Genomic DNA, 21499 nt, shown 5'->3' on the forward strand with positions numbered 1-21499 from the left:
AGTGGGACATGTATTGATTAGAACAGCATACCAGAGGAATCTTGATTTATTCCAGAATACTCAGTAGTTTGTCCGGATTTATTCAGATTGTTAGTAATTTTGTTCATTTGTTCACCGTGAGAGTTGGCTAAATAAATTGCTGATTGTCCATTTTAAAGTGTCAGGGATTAACTTTTAACACTACAGCAGGTTACACCACTTATCACACTGACTTTACAGATTAAAGGGCAAAGTGCCACTCTTTGGACGTTTCGGTTTGAGATCTTGGAGAGGCGGGGTGGGTGGGTTCAGCCTTCGCTTTATAACAGTATTGATTACATTCTCTTGAATACAATGGAGTCAATATTAATCCCAACCTGTTGGTGTGGTTGTGAGTGAATCACCTTACTTTTGCTCCTGACTCAGAAACCGCACAGAGAATCAAATGCTGAAACAATGATTTGCACTTTATTGCACGTAGCAACCACAAATAAAACCCCTGAAGTTCATTCAGCTTCACCATCCACCCCCCCCCCCTCCCTCCCCAACTTGGCTCTCACCCAGTTGATGGCTGAATTTAACTGGGTTTCCACCGACAGTGCCCATCTCTGGAAGTGTCCAGGGGTTTGATGCAGTATTATTCTTGTAAGTACTGCTGCTGCTGTATCATTCTGGAGTTGAATTTTGGTGGCGTTTCCTCAATTTCAAATCTGTGGTGTGACTTTTTATTAAGACTCTAACATCACCTCACATTGCTGGAGACCTCAGGTCTGTAGTTTACCTTCTTATCCTTGAGGGTTAGCTGTCTGTTTGAAACAGTCTGCCCTGCAATTAACCCCTCTATGTCAGGGCTTTCCTTCCACAGGCAGAATTAATTGTCCTTTTGTCACACCATTGTAAAATAACATTATCTTGCCTGTCCCAAGAAGCACCTTACTGTGTTGCCTCCTTCTTCCCATGGATGTTAACGAGCAGAAATTAAGCCAATTATCGTATTGAATCTGCTCTGCCATTCAATCATGGCTGATATGTTTCTTAACCCCATTCTCCCTGTAACCTTTGAGCCCCTTGATACTCAAGAATGAGTGAATGGTGGAGCAGATTCAATGGGCTGAATGGCCTAATTTCACTTCCTGTGGTGTCACAGTTTCTCGTCGGCCCTTTCATTTCTTGCTCCAGAAAGCGTTATTGTTGACTCGTGAAGTTTGGGAAGTTCTGGAGTTTACAGATGCACACCACGCTCCTCTATGCCTCCTCCTCAGCCTTCAAGTAAAGGGAAGACCTTTTAGAACAGAAATAAGGAGAACTTCAGACAGAGAGTGGTAATCTATGGAATTCACTGCCCCAGAAGGCTGTGGAAGTAAGATCATTGAATATATTTTCTTGAGTATCAAGAGGATCAAAGGTTATGGGGAGAATGGGGTTGAGAAACTTATCAGCCATGATTGAATGGTGGAGCAGACTCAATGGGCTGAATGGCATAATTTCTGCTCCTATAGTCTAATGATATGCTGATGTGTGGAGGGGTGAGGATGGGGGAAAAGAGATAAAGAGGGGAATACAATTAAGGTGAAGCTGGATACAGATACATAGGAAATACACAAATTGTACGATAAATTTCAGACCACATAGAAGCACTGGCAGGGCTTACTGAAGATCTACAATATGCTGCAGCTCGATATTACAAGCCCAGAAACAACTGCAAATCAGACAAGGTCTTTTCAGAAGTTGGACCATGAACGTCTGAAGCTGCTGCCGCTCTTTTTTTCTCTCTCTCTCTCTCTCTCTCTCTCTCTCACGCAATGAAGATTGATCTTCACCCAGACTAGAACTTCTTTTCCCTGTCCAAATATTTGTGAAAGCAGCCCTTGTTTTGAAGGATGGCATGTTTTCTGATCATCACAATTAAAGGGGTGTCTTTCCCCTGATATGCAAAGGGACAGTCAGTCAGGGGAGGGCAGGGTCACGTCTTGTGTTGTTGTGTGGAATCTGTGACAGCTGCATCAATTCATCCCAACTCCTGTACTCAGTGCTCTGACTGATGAAAGCAAGCATGCCGAAAGTCTTCTTCACTTCCCTGTCTACCCATGACTCCACTTTCTAGGAGCTATGAACCTGCATCCCGACATCTCTTGGTTTGAAATACTGCATATGAAACAGATTTGGTGCTTATCTCAAATCTAATTCGGTATTTTATACTGAATGCCATGACTGATGAAGGCCAGTGTGCCAAAAAAATTCTACCTGTGACTCCATTTTCAGAGAACTGTGAACATGTACTCCAAGATCCATCTGTTCCACTACACTCCTTAAGGTCCTGCCATTCACCGTGAAATTCCTACCTTGATTTGACTATACAAAATGTAAGACCGCACACTTATCTATATTAAACTACATTTGCCATTAACCTTAAATCTATGCCCTCTAATTTTGGACTCCCCCACCCCGAGGGAGAAGACCTTGCCTATTTACCCTACCCATGTCCCTCATGATTTTATAAATGTCTTTAATGTCGCCCCTCAGCCTCCAAAGCTCCAGGGAACATAGCTCCAATCTATTCAAACCCTCCAACCCTGGCAGCATCCTTGTAAATGTTTTCTGAACCCTTTCAAGTTTCACAACACTCTTCCTGTAGCAGAAAGCACAGAAATTGCATGCAGCATTGCAACAATGATGGAACCAATGTCCTATCTGAAGAGGTTTTGAAAACAATATTTATAACTACAAGCAAATCAGGTTAGTTGGTCATGACTTTCCCATAGCAGTTTGTTTTGGTTGTCCTTCATTAACCTATGCTTTAAAATTATAAGAAAATATTTTGAGGGATGGGATTGTTGCTAGCACGTCCAACATTTGCTCCCCATCCCTCATGGCCTTTGGACTGAGCAATTGGCTTCATGCGAGAAGGCAGTTGAGAGTCAATCACATTGTAGTAGGTCTGGAGTCATGTGGTGTGAGCGTTTGCACGCGTGTGTAGGGTTGTGAGTGGTAGATTTCCCTCCCTAAAAGAACACCTTCAACAACACTCTGTAATGATTGGACAAAAACAACAGTTCTGGTAGCATCTATGAGGAGACGACAGTGTTACTGTTTTGAGTCCGGTGGCCCTTCAAAATTAGGCTGGATTCAAAACATTAACTGTTTTCTTTCCACAGATGCTGCCAGACCTGCTGCATTTCCCCAGCAATTGTGCCTTTTGTTGCTGATCTCCAACAGCTGCAATTCATTGTCTTAGCCAATAATGGTTTCCTGGTTGCCAGTACAGAGACAAACTCTCATTTCCAGATCTTTTTATTCGTTGAAAATAACGTCCATTAGCATCCATGATGGGATTTTAAATTTTGTTCTCAGGAGACCGAGATCTCTGGGCTACTTAACCAGTATCACTAGATCACAATCTTCCCTTCACTGACAGTGACATTGACAATCTTGTCCTGAATATTTTTCTTTATGCATTCATGGAACGTGACACTTGGTCTCCCAAAAAATAACCAAGTGCCAATTCAGAGGGCAGTTAAGAGTCAACCACATGACTTTCGATCAAGGGTGACACCTTCACCAAACTGGGAAAGGACTGAAGATTTCCTTCCTTAAAAAAAGGTTATTAGTGAACAAGATAGGTATTTATGACAATTGATAAGATCACCAAAGCAGCGATAAGTTTATATTCCAGATACATAAATTGATTTCAAATTTGCATCGGGGCCATAGCAGCATCAATTTGAAACTCCAGATGTTAAATCCAGTAACAATGCCAAAATGCCACCAACTCCCTACAATCTCTAGGCTTCCCAACACTGACTGGTCTGTAATTGCCAGTTGCATGCTTTTCCTCCTTACTATTTACTAATCAATTCAGCCCATTGAGTTGACTCTGCCATTTATTCAGATCACGATAATTCTGGGAAACATTTACTCCATTTTGCTGCCACTTCCCCATAATCCTCAATTCCCTTACTGGTTAAAAAAAATCTATCTCAGCCTTGAATGCACGTAACAACCCAGGCTCAACAGCACTCTGTAGTATCAAGTTCCACAGATTTACTGCCCTCTGGAGAAATTCCTATCTGTCCTAAACATGCAATCTCTTATTTGGAGGTTACTTCCTCTGGTCCCAGACTTACCCACTTTTCCACGTCTAGCCTGTCAAGTCGCCTCAGAATCTTGTACGTGACAATAAGGTTACCTCTAATTCTTCTAACTTCTAATAAGCACAGGCCCAACCTATTCAGTTCTCCTCATAGGACATTCTTTCCATCCCTGGTATCATCATGGTCAACCTTCTCTGGACTGCCTCCAATGCCAATATATCTTTCCTCAGGTAAAAGGCCCTAAACTGTTCACAGTATTCAGTTTTGGCCTGACTAATGCCTTACATAGATTCACTATAACCTCCCTACATTTCTACTCTATTGAAAAGGCCAACCTCCCATTTGCCTCCCTATTACTCACTGAAAGTGGATGAAGAGATTCGTGGTCGTGATGCCAAATCCCTCTATCTAATGTCATCCTCACCACCTGCTTTCACATCAACTGTCTCTTCTGCAAATTTAGCAATAGTACATTCACTTTACTTATCCAAGTAATTCGTATATATATTGTAAATAATGTTGGCCCCAGTGCTGATCCCTGTGGTACACCACTAGTTACAAGTTGTCATCCTGAACATGCCCCTGACCACAACTGTGGTAGTTAGCCAATCCTCTATCCATGCTAACATACAGCCTCCCAACACTGTGGGCTCTTTGCTTACTATTTCATGAGATGTGAATATCATTGGCTGTGCCAACAACTCTTCCCAAACTGACTTTGAAAAGGTGGTGCCGAACTGCCTCTTAAATTGCTTCACAAATATGATGTGGTCTGCAACAATGTTCAGGAGTGAGTTCCAGCATTTTGATCAATAACAAAGAAACAATGCGATATATCTTGCAGTCGGAATCCTGTGTTCACACTTGTCTGTTCTTGGTGGTTGAGGTCATGACTTGGAAGGTGCTTTTGAAGAACCACCACTCATGCAATCAAGCCAGACTGATAGATTGTGGCCCCAGACTCTGCCGTTTTGACTTCCCTCATCAATCTACATTCTTTCCAGCGAAGTTTCAGTCTCAAACCACCACGCAATGCCATCTGTTACGGCTTAAAAGATAAGAATACACATGATTACCTACCGTATTTTGGGTTGTATAAATATTTGCCTGCCAGAATTATTTTCCAAAAGACTTTAATTAAACTGGGTGACTGCATGAAATGGTTTGTTGGTCAGATTATAATCATCATCATCAAAGGAGACAATGCCAGTAATACCATTGAACTCTTTTTGTTTAAAAAGCACAAGTTCTTGATTTATTTTTACAACTTACTAGCATTCACACCTGCGTATTCAATGTCAAACTCAGACAACATAAATGAAATTACACCATTAATTTTGTTTTACAACAATCCAACAGATTAATTAATAATACACAGTGAATACCAAGGCTGTTTAATGTGAAATTAAATTTGACTGAAAATGTAAAATCGAGATGAGAGATAACAAATGGGGGAAGGGCAGAAGGCAGGAAATGCAGCATCATAGAAGGTGCTCCTCCAGGGAGTGTATTTAATAAACTACAACTGCTAAATATAAAAAAACACTCTGACATGATCCTCTGGTTTTAATGTAAACCATACTCCCATACAGTAGGTACCATTTAAATAAGTTAATAGATACAAGCCTTGAGCAAATCCAGCCTCCAGCCGGGCCCGCCGCTTCTTGGCTGAAGAAGGGCATGTGCCCGAAACGTCGAATCTTCTGTTCCCTAGATGCTGCCTGACCTGCTGTGCTGTTCCAGCAATAAAGTTTCAGCACCGCCGCTTCTTGGAGCTCAGAGAGGGGTTCCCACTCATTCATTCAACAGGAGGCGGCTCAATTTATTGTAATTGGCACGGAGGGTACAGTGGTCGTGTATCATGTTGAGGAGGAAGCTGTTTCCTCTCATTCAACAGAAGTGGACCTATTTACTAGAGTTTTTTTGTGGTGCAGCTGTAGTCTCCCATAGAGCCCTGAGGCTCAGGTTCAAATCCCACTGCTTCAGTGTGTGTAATAACATTACTGCCCAAGCCACGTGCCAATTAGCAGAGGGATAAGAAAATTAGGGAAGTAAACACGTCAACCTGTTCAATGCTATCTCCAATCATTTCACTTCCTGTCCAGTTCGTTCTACAGGGACCCCAGCCTCGTTTCACGGAGGTTCTTTTTGAGAAGTTTAATCGGGCATTTTTGCACAAGTCGAGTTAAGAAAGCCGGGATCTCTCGCAAGACTGCGCGGGAGACAACAATTGTAATTCGAGGCGGGGAGTCTGAATTATGAATTCACTAATAGCCTCATCTAAGCGATGGTGCAGCCCTCGCCAGCGCCTGTCTCTGTGGCGCAATTGGTCAGCGCGTTCGGCTGTTAACTGAAAGGTTGGTGGTTCGAGCCCACCCAGGGGCGGGGTGTTCGCTAGTTTTCCCTGGCTTTGAAGCTGAACGCTTTTAATGGGGTCAGGAAAATGTTCACCAAACGGAAATCCTCTCTTCAAAGGGGTTTCTGAATTGAATTCATGTCTAACGTAAGGGACTGCGGATGCTGAGAAGCCGAGACAAAAAGAGAAACTCGGCAGGTTTGACAGTACCTGTCGGAGAAAACAGAATTTTGAAATGTTGTCTCTGATTCTCTTCCCACAGATGTTGCCTGACCTGCTGAGTTCCTCCTGCAATTTCTCGTTTTGTTTTTAACGGAAAGTTCATTTCACCTTTTGGGATGAAACACCTAGACTCGCCATGTGCAGATATTTAACCCTTTAGAATCACTGTGAAGTGATTGGATTCAAACAAACTCTGCGATGATTCACTCTTTCTCAGCTCCACAGGCAGACAGACCTGGGAAGTGAAGTTGTCAGTGTGGTTCTGTATTCGTGGGCCGAGTGGTTCATGCGATGGACTTGAAATCCATTGCGGTTTCCCCACGCAGGTGTGAGCCCAGCCGACTACAAAATGAGAAATGTCGTCGAAAAGAAAGGGAGCTTGCTCCCCGGCTTCTTCTTTAAGATTCAAATCAGTGGAAGGGGAAACGTATTTCACTCACATTGGGACTGGTGGGTATCTGCAACCCACTGCCTGTTCGGGTGCAACAAGCAGATACCCGCGAGCTTCGTTTGAGGCTATGAGCAAAGTGTTTGGAAATGAGACTAGAACAGTGAGAGGCTTGAAATCGTGATCGAAATGAAGCAGGCACCTGAGGACAAGGGTGTTTCCTTTGCCAGTGAAAGATACTGCTTCACAAGGTTGGGCCTTAAAGGGAATCAGTGACGGTGATGATCTTTGGCTGTTCACCTTGTGAATGTTCCCATTGCTGCGCATGTCCGTGTTAACTTCAGAACTCTGCAGCATGCTGGCGTTAGATACGCACAGGGCCGCGGCGCAATGGATGACGCATCTGACTCCACCCACCTGTTTGAAATGCAGCTCAAAGCTTCTTCATACACCCCAATTAATCTTTCTCATTGTCCTGAAGCCGGCATACGGTTTGAATTCTTGATCTGCAGGAACGAGACTCTTTTCACTGTCTCGCGTCAGTCAATGACCCTGAGAACATCGGAGTCAAGTCACAGCGCTGTCAGAGGACGGGAAGCTGAAATAGCCCCACACGCTGCTCACGGGCACATTTTACTTTCCCCAACTCACCGCCTCAACCACTGCGGCTCCTGGGAGTGGAAAGGAAACAATCACCAAAACCCAGTCTTAGCTTTGTGAATCTTCAGGAAATCAGCAAACGGTCATCCCTTCGGATTTTCTATCCTGGGCTGAGAGGGATGGGTTTTGTCAGTCTTTTGTAGGACATTGTAAGTGGATGTTTGCAGAAAAGCACCACAATGCAATCTGATTAATCAGGACCTGGATGTTCTCGGTCTTTGAATGTAAGTGTTGTGCTCAAGAACTTTGTTGTTCACAGTTTATAATACTTATCTTCCCAGTCCCCTGTATCACTTATCGAAAATGTTTAAGTTGCGTCTTGTAATCCTTTCACTGTCTGCTAATGAGGATAGCGTTTCCGTGTTTTACCTAAATTATCTTGACCTTGCATACCTCAAGCCTCCAGCTAATTTCACGAGAAAGCTTTTCCAGTTCAAAAGCCAACTGTTAATGATGGCTCTGCTTCTTGTCACGTATCCAATTTCAGATCGATGTTGTTATTGTCCATTTTATTCCTTCAGATCCAGGTTTCGCTCATAGGGCCAGAACAGAATTGTCACTAAATACATTTACCAATCTACGTTCATCCTACCGATTGTATTAGCATCATCAACACTTCTCACCAAAATAACTCGAGAGACTTTCATCACAATTTTCTGTGATCAGTTCTACATTAGCTTTGCTCTTTAAACCCCAAATGTCTTGAAGTGGCTCCTTATTTTCGGCCCTGATTATTAATCTCTCTACGCATGGGAATGGATCCTTCCCACCCGCTCTATCTCTCATCAATGTGTAGTTCAGTTCGATCTCCCATCAGCCTCCTCTGTCCTGATCAAATCCAGGGGAACAGGATACGTTGGGGCTATGGCGCGGACAGGACAAGCCCAGTACTCACCTTTCCTGTTAGAACCATTCCATGAGAAAGTTTAGACCACATCTTTGGGCGTGTAGTTGTGGCCGAACACTTAAGGTGTTGGCGTAGAGATCCTTTGGGGCTCCCCCGCTCAGGGTGGTAACCTGCTGACTATGCTTTCTTCGCTGGCGAATTTAAATGACTTCCTGTTGGTTGCATTATCGCTCAAACTTCACAAAACCCGTCTCAATAAAGTCCCGTTTTCTCATGTCTGGGAATTGATTGCCATGCAGGAAACTCGGTTCTGAACAAACAACGTACCAGCCTCACAACGTCAGCTCTGTTTACCTTTCCACAGATGCTGCTCGACCTGTTGACTTTCTGCAGTGTTCTCTGTGTTTATTAGGCACAAGTGCTGCTTTTCATTCAAGAACTTCAATCCCTGTCCTCTGGGAACTGACTCTGGTCAGTGGCAATTGATTCTTCTGATCATTAATCAGCCCATTTCCACCGCTTCTTCTCCCATCATTACCAACAGCCACAGGAAATCTCCAGTTTACCTTCTTTGCTCCAAAGCGAACATTCCCAACCTTGGGAATGTCTCCCCAAAATGGAAATACCTCATCCCTGGACATGATGCAAGGCGTACAATTGGGAAGAGATTTTGGCAAAATATTGTCAGTTAGGAAATGGAAAAATGTTCAAGAAGCAAAACAGAAATCCCAGTCTCCAGCTTTGTGAATCTTTAGAAACTCTTTGGGAAGCGGATTTAGAGGAGAATGAAAGATGAACTGTCCGACTGAGCAGAGACAGTGCAGACACCGTCCTCTTGTTGAAGAGGCCGGGAGATTGACTCTAATGTTCTGGGGACATGAACTGATCTGAGACATTGAAAGAATTGTCATTCCTGCACATCAGGAAATCAAACCCCTTCTCGCCTCCGAGGCAATGAGAGAACTCGGGAACAGGCAAAACACTGAAAGGCTCGAAGGGCGACGGCCCCGGAGTTAGAAAGCTAGGTCCGAGTGACATGGATGTGTCTGAAGACTGTCCCCGGTATCTCCACAATGAATGTCCCAGGCCTTATTATGGAAAACCAAAACTGATCGACGACAATTGTAATTCGAGGCGGAACAGGATGAATCATGAATTCGCTAATAGCCTCCCCTAAGCGATGATGCAGCCCCTGTTGCTGCCTGTCTCTGTGGCGCAATTGGTCAGCGCGTTCGGCTGTTAACTGAAAGGTTGGTGTTTCTACCCCACCCAAGGGCGGCGTGTTTATTGTTCTCCTTCCAGCAGCGCAGTTGCTTGTTTTAAATGGGATAAGGAAAATGTTCCCCAAACGGAAATCTTCTCCACTGAGGGATCACAAAGGGGTTTCAAAATTTATTTAATCTCTAACGTAAAGGACTGCGGATGCTGAGAGTCCGAGACAAAAAGAGAAACTGCTGGAGAAAACGGGATTCTCAAATGTTGTCTCTGATTCTCTTTCCACAGATGTTGCCTGACCTGCTGAGTTCCTCCTGCAATTTCTCGTTTTGTTTTTAACAGAAAGTTAATTTCACCTTTTGGGATGAAACACCTCGACTCGCCATGTACAGATATTTAACCCTTTCGAATCACTGTGAAGTGATTGGATTCAAACAAACTCTGCGATGATTCACTCTTTCTCAGCTCCACAGGCAGACAGATCTGGGAAGTGAAGTTGTCAGTGTGGTTCTGTATTCGTGGGCCGACTGGTTAATGCGATGGACTTGAAATCCATTGCGGTCTCCCCACGCAGGTGTGAACCCTGCCGACTACAAAATGAGAAATGTCGTCGAAAAGAGAGGGAGCTTGCTCCCCGGCTTCTTCTTTAAGATTCAAATCAGTGGAGGGGGAAAAATATTTCACTCACATTGGGACTGGTGGGAATCTGCAACCCACTGCCTGTTCGGGTGGAACAAGCAGATACCCGCAGAGCTTCATTTGAGGCTATGAGCAAAGTGTTTGGAAATGAGATTAGAACAGTGAGGGGCTTGAAATCGTGATCGAAATGAAGCAGGCACCTGAGGACAAGGGTGTTTCCTTTGCCAGTGAAAGATACTGCTTCACAAAGTTGGCCCTGTGGCGGGGAATCAGTGACGGTGATTATCTTTGGTTGTTCACCTTGTGAATGTTAACATTGCTGCGCATGTCCGTGTTAACGTCAGAGCTCTGCAGCATGGTGCCGTAAGATTCGCACAGTGCCAGGGGCGCAATGGATGACGCATCTGACTCCACCCACCTGTTTGAAATGCAGCTCACAGCTTCTTCACACACCCCTAATTAATCTTTCTCATTGTCCTGAAGCCGGCATACGGTTTGAATTCCCGATCTGCGGGAATGAGAATCTTTTCACTGTCTCGCGTCAGTAAGTGTCCCCGAGAACATCGGAGTCAAGTCACAGCGCTATCAGATGAGGGGAAGCTGAAATAGCCCCACACGCTGCTCACGGGCACATTTTAATTTCCCCAACTCACCGCCTCAACCATTGCGGCTCCTGGGAGTGGAAAGGAAACAATCACCAAATCCCAGTCTTAGCTTTGTAAATGTTCAGAAAATCAGCAAACGTTCATCCCTTCGGATTTTCTATACTGGACTGACAGGGAAGGGTTTTGTCACTCTTTTGTAGGACATTGCAAGTGGATGTTTTGCAGAAAAGCACCACAATACAATCTGATTAATCAGGACCTGGATGTTTTCGGTCTTTGAATGTAAGTGTTGTGCTCAAGAACTTTGTTGTTCACAGTTTATAATACTTATCTTCCCAGTCCCCTGTATCACTTATCGAAAATGTTTAAGTTGCGTCTTGTAATCCTTTCACTGTCTGCTAATGAGGATAGCGTTTCCGTGTTTTACCTAAATTATCTTGACCTTGCATACCTCAAGCCTCCAGCTAATTTCACGAGAAAGCTTTTCCAGTTCAAAAGCCAACTGTTAATGATGGCTCTGTTTCTTGTCACGTATCCAATTTCAGATCGATGTTGTTAATGCCCCTTTTATTCCTTCAGATCCAGGTTTCGCTCACAGGGCTAGAACAGAACTGGCACCAAAAGCATTTACCAATCTACGTTCATCCTACCGATTGTATTAGCATCATCAACACTTCTCATCAAAATAACTCGAGGGACTTTCATCACAATTTTCTGTGATCAGTTCTACATTAGCTTTGCTGAATGACCCCAAATTTCTTGAAGTGGCTCCTTATTTTCGGCCCTGATTATTAATCTCTCTACGCATGGAAATGGATCCTTCCCTTCCGCTCTATCTCTCATTAATGTGTGTAATTCAATTCGATCTCCCATCAGCCTCCTCTGTCCTGATTAAATCCAGGGGAACAGGATACGTTGGGGCTATGGCACGGACAGGAAAAGCCCAGTACTCACCTTTCCTGTTAGAACCATTCCATGAGAAATTTTAGACCACAACTTTGGGCGTGTAGTTGTGGCCGAACACTTAAGGTGTTGGCGTAGAGATCCTTTGGGGCTCCCCCGCTCAGGGTGGTAACCTGCTGACTATGCTTTCTTCGCTGGCGAATTTAAATGACTTCTTGTTGGTTGCATTATCGCTCAAACTTCACACAACCCGTCTCAATAAAGTCCCGTTTTCTCATGTCTGGGAATTGATTGCCATGCAGGAACCTCGGGTTCTGAACAAACAACGTACCAGCCTCACAACGTCAGCTCTGTTCACCTTTCCACAGATGCTGCTCGACCTGTTGGCTTTCTGCAGTATTCTCTGTGTTTATGAGGCACAAGTGCTACTTTTCATTCAAGAACTTCAATCCCTGTCCTCTGGTAACTGACTCTGGTCAGTGGCAATTGATTCTTCTGATCATTAATCTGCCCATTCCCATCGCTTCTTCTCCCATCATTACCAACAGCCCCAGGAAATCTCCAGTTAACCTTCTTTGCTCCAAAGTGAACATTCCCAACCTTGGGAATGTCTCCCCAAAATTGAAATTCCTCATCCCTGGACATGACGCAAGGCGTACAATTGGGAAGAGATTTTGGCAAAATATTTTCAGTTAGGAAATGGAAAAATGTTCAAGAAGCAAAACAGAAATCCCAGTCTCCAGCTTTGTGAATCTTTAGAAACTCTTTGGGAAGCGGATTTAGAGGAGAATGAAAGATGAACTGTCCGACTGAGCAGAGACAGTGCAGACACCGTGCCCTTGTTGAAGAGGCGGGAAGATTGACTCTGATGTTCTCGGGACATGAACTGATCTGAGACATTGAAAGAATTTTCGTTCCTGCACATCAGGAATTCAAACCCGTTCTCGCCTCCGAGCCAATGAGAGAACTCGGGAACAGGCAAAACACTGAAAGGCTCGAAGGGCGACTGCCGCGAAGTAAGAAAGCTAGTTCCTCGTGACATGGATGTGTCTGGAGACTGTCCCCGGTGTCTCCACAATGAATGTCCCAGGCTTTATTATGGAAAACCAAAACTGATAGACGACAATTGTAATTCTAGGCGGGGCAAACTGAATTATGAATTCACTCATAGCCTCCCCTAAGCGATCGGGAAGGGGGCGTGGCTCCTTGTCTCTGTGGCGCGATTGGTCAGCGCGTTCGGCTGTTAATTTCAAGGTTGATGTTTCAAGCCCGCCCCGGGGCGGTCTGTTTGCTGTTCTCCCTCCAGTTGCGAAGTTTTCTGTTTTTAATGCGGTCAGGCAAAGAATTTCCAGAGCAGCTGCTTCTCATTCTGTCTCCCTGCTGTCCTTTGTCTCGTCTCCAGGAACCGGCCCCTCTCTACAGGCAAAATATTAAGCCGTTTTGTTTGCAAACTTTTCTCTGACACCTGAGTGACTAGTGACAAGCATTGCCCTCCTCAACAGAGAACTGGAGAATTTCACGCAGACCTCCACGAGGGTGTCATCTCAACTGTGCGCATTGGGCCTGTGTATCAATGTGAAATATTTATGTCGAAGTGTTTTGGGAAGCAGATGAGAAGGCGAGGTGTAGAACAGTGCGCCGTTATACGGGAAAGCTGCTAAAGAGGACATTGAGTGAATAGGAGAGATGGTTTCCCTTCTGGGTGATGCTCCCATCACGCACCCGCAGACATATCGCCGACAAGCAAATATAATCTCTGTCTAAATTCCCACATTCTGTTTTTTCGAACTGTGATTTCGCTCAAAAGCACAAAATTTCAACACTCGCAAAATTCAAACTTTAACAAAATACTCATAGATATACTTTGCGAACACCTGGAAAAAATTCTTCCAAACTTACCTGGGAAATTTCGGTTTGACGGCTCTTGAACTTTAAGTGGAAGGACGGGAAGTTTGCCTCGAGGCTGCGGAATGTGGAGATGTGTTCCCCATGTTAACTGGTAGTGGTTGGCCATCCCAGTGCTTCCCGAAGAAGGGTTGCGCTGACCCACCGGGAGTTATCTTTGATAAACTGTCCCGGGGCTTCCAGCCGTACCGTGACGTCATAGAGCGAGCCCCCGGTGATGGCCTGCAGCTGCCGTGACACAATAATGATGCTGTCCCCGGAACATGAATCCGAATTAGTTCATGAGTCACGTGGTACTGAATCATTCTGTGGAAATTTCTTCCAACTTCACGGATTTATATATAAGAGGAAGTAAATGGGCAGGGCTCACACCTCAGGTCCACTCTTCCTTCACTCGCAACACCCCACACCCACCTCCCATAGTGCCAAGGCACTTTCCACTTCAACCGCCGAATGTGTAACACCTGCCCATTTACCTGCTCCCTCCTGAATATCCAAGGACTCGAACATACCTGCCAGGTCAAGCAGCACTTTGTCTGCACATTTGCCACAACCTAGTCTACTGCATTCGCTGCTCACAGTGAAGCATGATGCAGAAACTGGGTGACTGTTTCGCAGAACATCTCAATTCTGCCTGCAAAAAAGGCCCTGAGCTTCTGGTTGCCCGCCACTTTAACATGCCACCCTGTTCCCTGGCCAACATCTCAGTCTCAGGCATGTAGCAGTGTTCCAGCAAAGCTCGGCTCCAGTTGGAAGAACAACGCCTCATTTTCCACTTGAAGACCCGACAGCTCCACCTACAGTTCTATGATTTTAGGGCCTGAAATCCGCCATGTCCTATTCTCTCCTATTCACGTAATGTCGTCTTTAGCAGCTTTCCTGTCGAAGGGCGCTCTGTTCTGCACCTCGCCTTCTCATTTGCTTCCCAAAAAACGCAACATAAATATTTCACATGGATATTTCACATGGTTGAGGTGACACACTCGTGGAGGTCTTCGTGGTCTTCTCCTGTTCTCTGTACCCTATGTTGAGGAGTACTTGTCACTGGCCACCTGGGTATCAGAAAAATGTTTAGAGACAAAACGGTTGAATTATCTGACAGTGGCGAGAGCCCGGTTCCTGGGGACGGGACAAACAGCAGCAAGGATACAGAATTAGAAGCAGCTGTTCTGGAAACTGTTTGCCGCTTGCAATTCTAAGAGCAATCTCAAATGTATTTCACACTGAGCAAGTCTCAGCTAGTTCAAGAGGTGGGTTACGGGCGATGGGGTGCACCTGGTATCTAGCTCGTTGGTCTAGGGGTATGAAACTCGCATTGGGTCTTCTACTACTCTGACTTGCCAGAGATGCAGTGTTTGAGGAATGTCAGCAATGAAGCGAAATTGGAAAATTGTGACTGCTCTCCACGGAGAACAGAAGCCTTGCAAATCATGAGAGGCCTAGACACAGGAAATAATGTTGTGAAAATGCTCCCACGCCTGAAAGGATCCACAACGATTCGGCAGAGTTTTAAAGTCAGGAGGGAAAGAAATAAAAGTGACATTAGGAAGAACGTTTTCGTACAGGGAGTGGTTAATGTCAGTAAATCCCTATCTGACATTGACAAAGAGGAAGATTCAATAGACCCGAAAAGGAATTCGGTGGTCATGTTCAGATGTGCAGATTTACACGGAAAAGGCACGGAAATACGAATTGAGACACACGTTTACTAACAGTGTAGAACCAGCAGATCGAAGGTGGGCCACATGGCCTCCGTCTGCGCTGTGACACATGTTGTGATTCAGTGTGAAATCACAGTTCGATCAACAGAATGTGGGAATTTAGAAATAAGTTTATATTTACACAGCCTCCATACGTCTGCACAATAGCATATTACACGACAGCAGTGGAGATCTTTGACATCAGTCTCGAACGTGGCTGCCACACTCCAGACAAAAGGCTGAAGGGATCTATGGAAAACACTCCACGGGGGAAAGTAGAGTGTCGCAGCGGGAGGGTGCTGGGTTCATGTCCCTCGATCAAAACCCTCGTCTGCTATTGCTTCCCTTTGTAACGGTACTCTGTTCTATATCTTGCCTTTGCCTCTGCTTCCCAAATCTTCGAGCATCTGCACTGAATATGTCACTAAACACTGGCCCAACTTACACAATTGAGGGGAAGTGCTTGTGGAGATTTGAGTTGCTTTCCGCCAGTCTGCACTGAACTGAATCCTTACACCCCTCTCTGAAATGGGAATGAGCTGGTGAAGTTGAAACAATTCGAATTCGAATCCCTACACTGCGGAAACAGGCCCTCCTGCTCAACAAGTCCGAATCAACCCTTCGAAGAGTAACCCGCCCAGACCGGACATTTACTTCTGACTGATGCGCCTAACCTACCGACCTCTGGGCACTATGGGGCAGTTTAGCATGGTCACTACACCTAAACTGCACATCTTTCGACTGTAGAAGGAATCCGGAGCACCAGAGCAAACCCACGCAGACACGAGGAGATTGAACAAACTCCACATAAACAAGCCGCACAAGGGTAGGATCGAATTCAGGTCCCGTTATGAGACAGCAGTGTTAACCACTGAGCCGCAAAGCCACATTATTTGCGGTCGTATTCATTCCCTGCAATAGTTCCCCACTCCGGTTCAGACGTGAATGACAGGACGATCAGCATTTCGAAAGCAGCATCACCACACAGACACAGTTCCAAGTGATTAGGACACATATCACCGATTGCGAATCGCCTCGGAGAGATAATAGTGACAGAGTCACATGGAAATGATTGACTGAACGACTTCAGGCTGCGGCGGAATGACGTCACGCGTTTATGCCGTCCCTCTCCCTGTCTCTGGGACAGAGCGGCTGAGGGATAAACAATGGCTCATTTTCAACTTCATCTGGGACAGTTGGGGCTCAGATGTTCACTGCTGCCCGTTCGCAGCAAATAAACAGACGCCCGTGTTCGAAAAGTCTTTCTGCAGGATTGCTGTGTGCAGACGAATTCTGAGCACCGAACAGGCTGCACACAAATACACTCATATGAATTTACCTGAGGGAACAGTTTCCGGTGTCCATTTCGCTCTGTCCCACCAGCACAGCATCTTGCTGTCTCTTTGATTACAGACCTTTGTAATGTAGTTAAAACTTGCCCATTTCCTCCGCATTAGTGGAACTGATGTCTCCCGTCCCAAGTGATTGAGAGAAAGCAGAAGAGCGAATGGGCTCTGCCCTCCCGCAGAACAGTTGCAAGTAAAAACAAAATGGTTTAATTATCCGCCAGTGGAGAGAGTCCAGTGACTGGGAACGGGACAAACAGCAGCGTCCTGGGCGCAGGGAGACGGAATGAGAAGCAAATGTTGTGGAATCTCTTTCCTGCTGGCGATTCTTGGGGCAACTTAAACGTTTTTCACACTGAGCAAGTCTCAGCTGCTTCGGGGAGGGCGTTTGGAGCGTCCGGGATCAGGGCAGCGCGCGCCTGGAAAGGCCTGTGTCTCGTTGGTCCAGCGGTATGATTCTCACTTCGGGCCTTTAGTTGGGCAGACTTGCAAGAGATCCCGGACGGGGCCTCATTTCTGAAATTTCCGTGTGCAGAAACACCGGCGCAACTATGTTAAACGAGATCGGACTGCCTGAAGGAGGGATGGGGCCGAGCTCCCATTACAGCGAACAGGGTAAAAGGAAACACTTGCTCAAAGTGAAAACAAGCATTGCACATCGTTCGCCCGCGCATGGCGACTCTGAATGAATCCTCCAACTGCATTATTGCCCAATTGTGGCGTGAAATTTCAGGAAGCGGGGAAGTGAAGTGATTACAGATAGCGCTGAACAGGTTGACGTTAATTGTGCCGTGTATGAGGATTGTCAGCAATGAAGGTAGATTGGAAAGTTGGGACAGTTCTCCTTGGAGAACAGTAGGTTGAAAGCTGGCCTGCCTGACGTTTTTCAAGTCATGAGGTTCGAGACACAGGAATAATGTCGTGCAAATGCTCCCACGCCTGAAAGGATCGACAACGATTCAGCAGAGTTTTAAAATCACGAGGAAAAGAAGTAAAAGTGACATTAGGAAGAACGTTTTCGTTAAGGGAGTGATCAGGGTCTGGAGGTGACGCAAACTTCAAACAATTATGTTCCTGAACCCATGGGACAGACGGATGGGAGTGGAAGACAAGAAGAAAGAGAGACACAGAGTGAGCGAGAAAAGGGAGAAAAGTCAGAAAAACAGAAGTTAAGGAAAAACATAGAGAGACTGAGGAAGGGATACAATTCCAGTGGGTCCCACCTTTCTCTATGGTTTCATACACTCCCTCTCATCCATGAGAGACAGGCCCTACGCCAAGAATCAACGTCAGTCTGGATGTTTCAGGGACGGTGTGGGGGTGATGAACGTTGGTTAATCGATCAAAACTGACACTGAGACTCTAACAGTACCCACAATCATTCACACACACACACACACACACACACACACACACACACACACACACACACACACACACACACACACACACACACACACACACACACACACACACACACACACACACACACACACACACACAGAAACCCTTTGATACTCACCTCCTGCTCCATCCACATGGCAAAGGGAACTCTGACTGACAGAACCTGCTTTAAATACCTTCTGGTCTATGACTTAAAGACTTTTCTGTGCCCAAAGCTCAGCTCTTCTACCGAGAGTATACCTTCCCCAGGGATGGAGCATTGCAATTTGTGAGTTAAGAGGAAGCGGGAGTGGGGTAAGAGAAAGCAGCAGCTCAATAGTTTAGTCCAAACTATCTGTTTGTCTGTCCCTCTCCTCCTTCCCCCACCTCCTCACCTCACACACAGATTACAGACTTAAAATCCATACAGAGTCAAAGCTTCAGTTTCAAACCAGCAGCAGCCACAACAAAACACAAGCTTCTGCACCCAAAGGATACAGATTTATTTCACAAGGAAACAAGGATTTTCACACAGCTGAGCACAACATTGTCTGAGTATATCTCTGGACATGTTTGTAAAAGTCAGTGATTCTGTGTCTCACTCTGATTGTATTGCGCTTCCATCTCTGTGTTAATGTCTGTTTTTCTGTGTTGATGTGACTATCTCTGCAAGCAATGGGACACAGATTTTGTCGGAGGGAAGTTTGAGTGTGTCCGTCTGTGTATGAATGACAAACTGTCTGCAGTGGCACAGTTTGTCCCGGAAGCGTGTGTCTGAAAGTTTATTTATAGCTGTCTGTGAATCTGATTTTGTGCCTGTGCGTGTTGGTGTGTTCCCAGTTCTGCCTGCAATGGGACAAACTTTGATTCATCACGTTTATAATTCATTCTTTCAAAGTCAGAGTTTCTCTCTCTTTCTGAGAAGTACAGTAACACCATGCCGCCTTCTGCTGGCCTACCCATGTGACATCACAAGCGCCAAATCTCGCTGTTCCACTGCATCTGTTCCCTGGTTCTCATGTGGCGGGGAGGGCGGGGGTGGGGGGGGGGCGGTGGGGGGAGATCCACTTGAATTTTATTCAGAACAGCAGTAGCAGCACACAGCTGCCTGAGACAGGTGTGGACACATTAAGTGGGATGACTAATTAAGTCCTATCCCAGAAAAGCAGCAGGTAACAGCCTCTTACCAGTATGTATTCGTTAGAGTTTCAGAAGGTTTTTTTGAATGGACAAATCGTTTCCCACACACAGAGAGGGGAATGGCCTCTCTGCAGTGTGAACATACTCATGTATCAGCATTTCATGTCTGTGTTTAAAGCTTTTCTCTGAATGTGAGCATTTAAAAGGTCTCTCAGTGTTAACCAGTTGGTGTGCCTAGAGGTTGATAACAGAGAATGCCTTGTTACACTCAGAGCAGGAGAATGGCCTCTCCCCAGTGTGATCTCACTGGTGTGTCAGCAGGTAGGATGAGTCACTTAATCTCTTCCCACACTCAGGACAGATGAATGGCCTCTCCCCACTGAATTCATTCTTGTTTCTCAAGGACGGGTGATTGATTGAATCCCTTCCCGCAAACAGTAGATGAATGACTTATCTCCAGTGTAACAGCATCAATGAATTTCCAGCACGTATAAGCATTTGCATCCCTTCCCGCAGTTTGCACATTTCCATGGTTTCTGTGGTGTAGATCATGTTGGATGATCAGCTGATTCCTCACCCAGACACAGGACAGGGTTAATGGACTTATAGAATCCCTACAGTCCACAAGTCCACACCAACCCTCTGGGGATAAATACATCCAGACCATTCTCCTACCCCATTACTGAACATTTACCCTTGACTAATGCACCTAACCTACACGTCCCGACACTATGGGCAATTTTACATGGCCAATTCACCTAACCTGCCCATCTTTGAATTGTGAGAAGAAACCGGAGTACCCAGGTGGAGCTGATGCAGACCCAGGGGGAATGTGCAAACTCCACAGAGACAGTCGCCTGAGGCTGGAATTGAGCCACTGTGGCGATTCAATCTCTCCCTGCTGTAAATGGTGGGATGCTATTCAATCTGTGGGACTGGTGCAGGACTTGTCCATTTGTCACTGAGGACACTGATGTTTGCAAACTTTTCCCACAGACAAACATTGACAATCTAATGGTTTTCAAATCCTGATGAATTGATTCACTCTAAGATCCTGAAAAGACATTTGCTTGGAATTCTCGCTGATAAATGTGTCTCTGTGATTCTCTGTAAAACAAACTTAAATCAGGAAAAATTAGAGATTGAGAAATCGTACTGTTTAAGATACTAAAAGGAGTTAAGAATCATAAAAACCTTATAGTGTGGAAGCAGGCCGTTTGAATCCACACCCATCCTCTGAAGAGCATCCCACACAGACTCACCCCATATCCCTGCATTCCCCATGGCGTACCCACCCAGCCTGCACATCCCTGCACATTATGGGCAATTTAGCATGGCTAACCCACCTAACCCATATCTCGTTGAATTGTGGGAGGAAACAGGAGCACCGAGAGGAAACCACACAGACATATGAATAAAGTGCAAACTCCACGCAGTCACCCGAGTCTGGAATCAAATCCAGGTCCCCAGAGCTGAGAGGCAGCAGTGCTAACGATTGGGTCACCACGGAGTTCTTTGAATCCAGCAATTTGTGTGAAACATTACTGGACTGTCATGAAAAACTCAACTAGCTGACAAATGCCCTTCGGGAAGGGCGTGTTCTGGCCCTCCACAAGACTCATCCCTCAATGAGAGTAGAGATAGTGAGAGCAGTGGGGTACTTCCAGACAGTTTCCTCCATCTCCATCACAGGAATAACTGACAGATCCTCACTTCAAGAAGATCAAGATCAGAGTGCATGAAGAAGCATCACCGATAAACACCGCTTTCAGACACACACTGTCCTCTTGTAGAGACATATTTTTGTTTCTTTAGAGAGAGGGAGAGAGAGAGACAGAGAGAGAGAGAGAGAATTGCAGCTCACTGACCTTCAAGAACCAGCCGTTCCGAAGCCTCTCCTTCTCAGTGCAGGAGACAAACGTTCCTCTTGGTTTGAGATTGCTGTGAGGAAATTCTTCCACTCTAACCTCGTGTAAACGAATTTCCCAGAGTTCAGTACTAACTCGAATACAAACACTTCCCCATCCTGTCCCTCCCTCCAGCTCTGTCTCTCACTTTTCAACTCCACCAGCTCAGACACCCGCACTGCGCATGCTCCATAAACAACTCGGCGCTGCCTT

General features: G+C 45.5%; 1 non-coding gene across 1 annotated transcript; it reads left to right on the forward strand.

Moving 5' to 3' along the window:
* Positions 1–6381: 6381 nt before the first annotated feature.
* trnan-guu (transfer RNA asparagine (anticodon GUU)) lies at positions 6382–6455 on the forward strand. Its single transcript has one exon. It is a non-coding gene; the product is annotated as a tRNA-Asn (tRNA).
* The last annotated feature ends 15044 nt before the right edge of the window (positions 6456–21499 follow it).

This window comes from Chiloscyllium plagiosum, unplaced genomic scaffold (genome assembly GCF_037043375.1).
Source record: "Chiloscyllium plagiosum isolate Xiang-an unplaced genomic scaffold, Cpla_swu_hap1 HiC_scaffold_27, whole genome shotgun sequence".
In the NCBI taxonomy this organism is placed as follows: Eukaryota; Metazoa; Chordata; class Chondrichthyes; order Orectolobiformes; family Hemiscylliidae; genus Chiloscyllium; species Chiloscyllium plagiosum.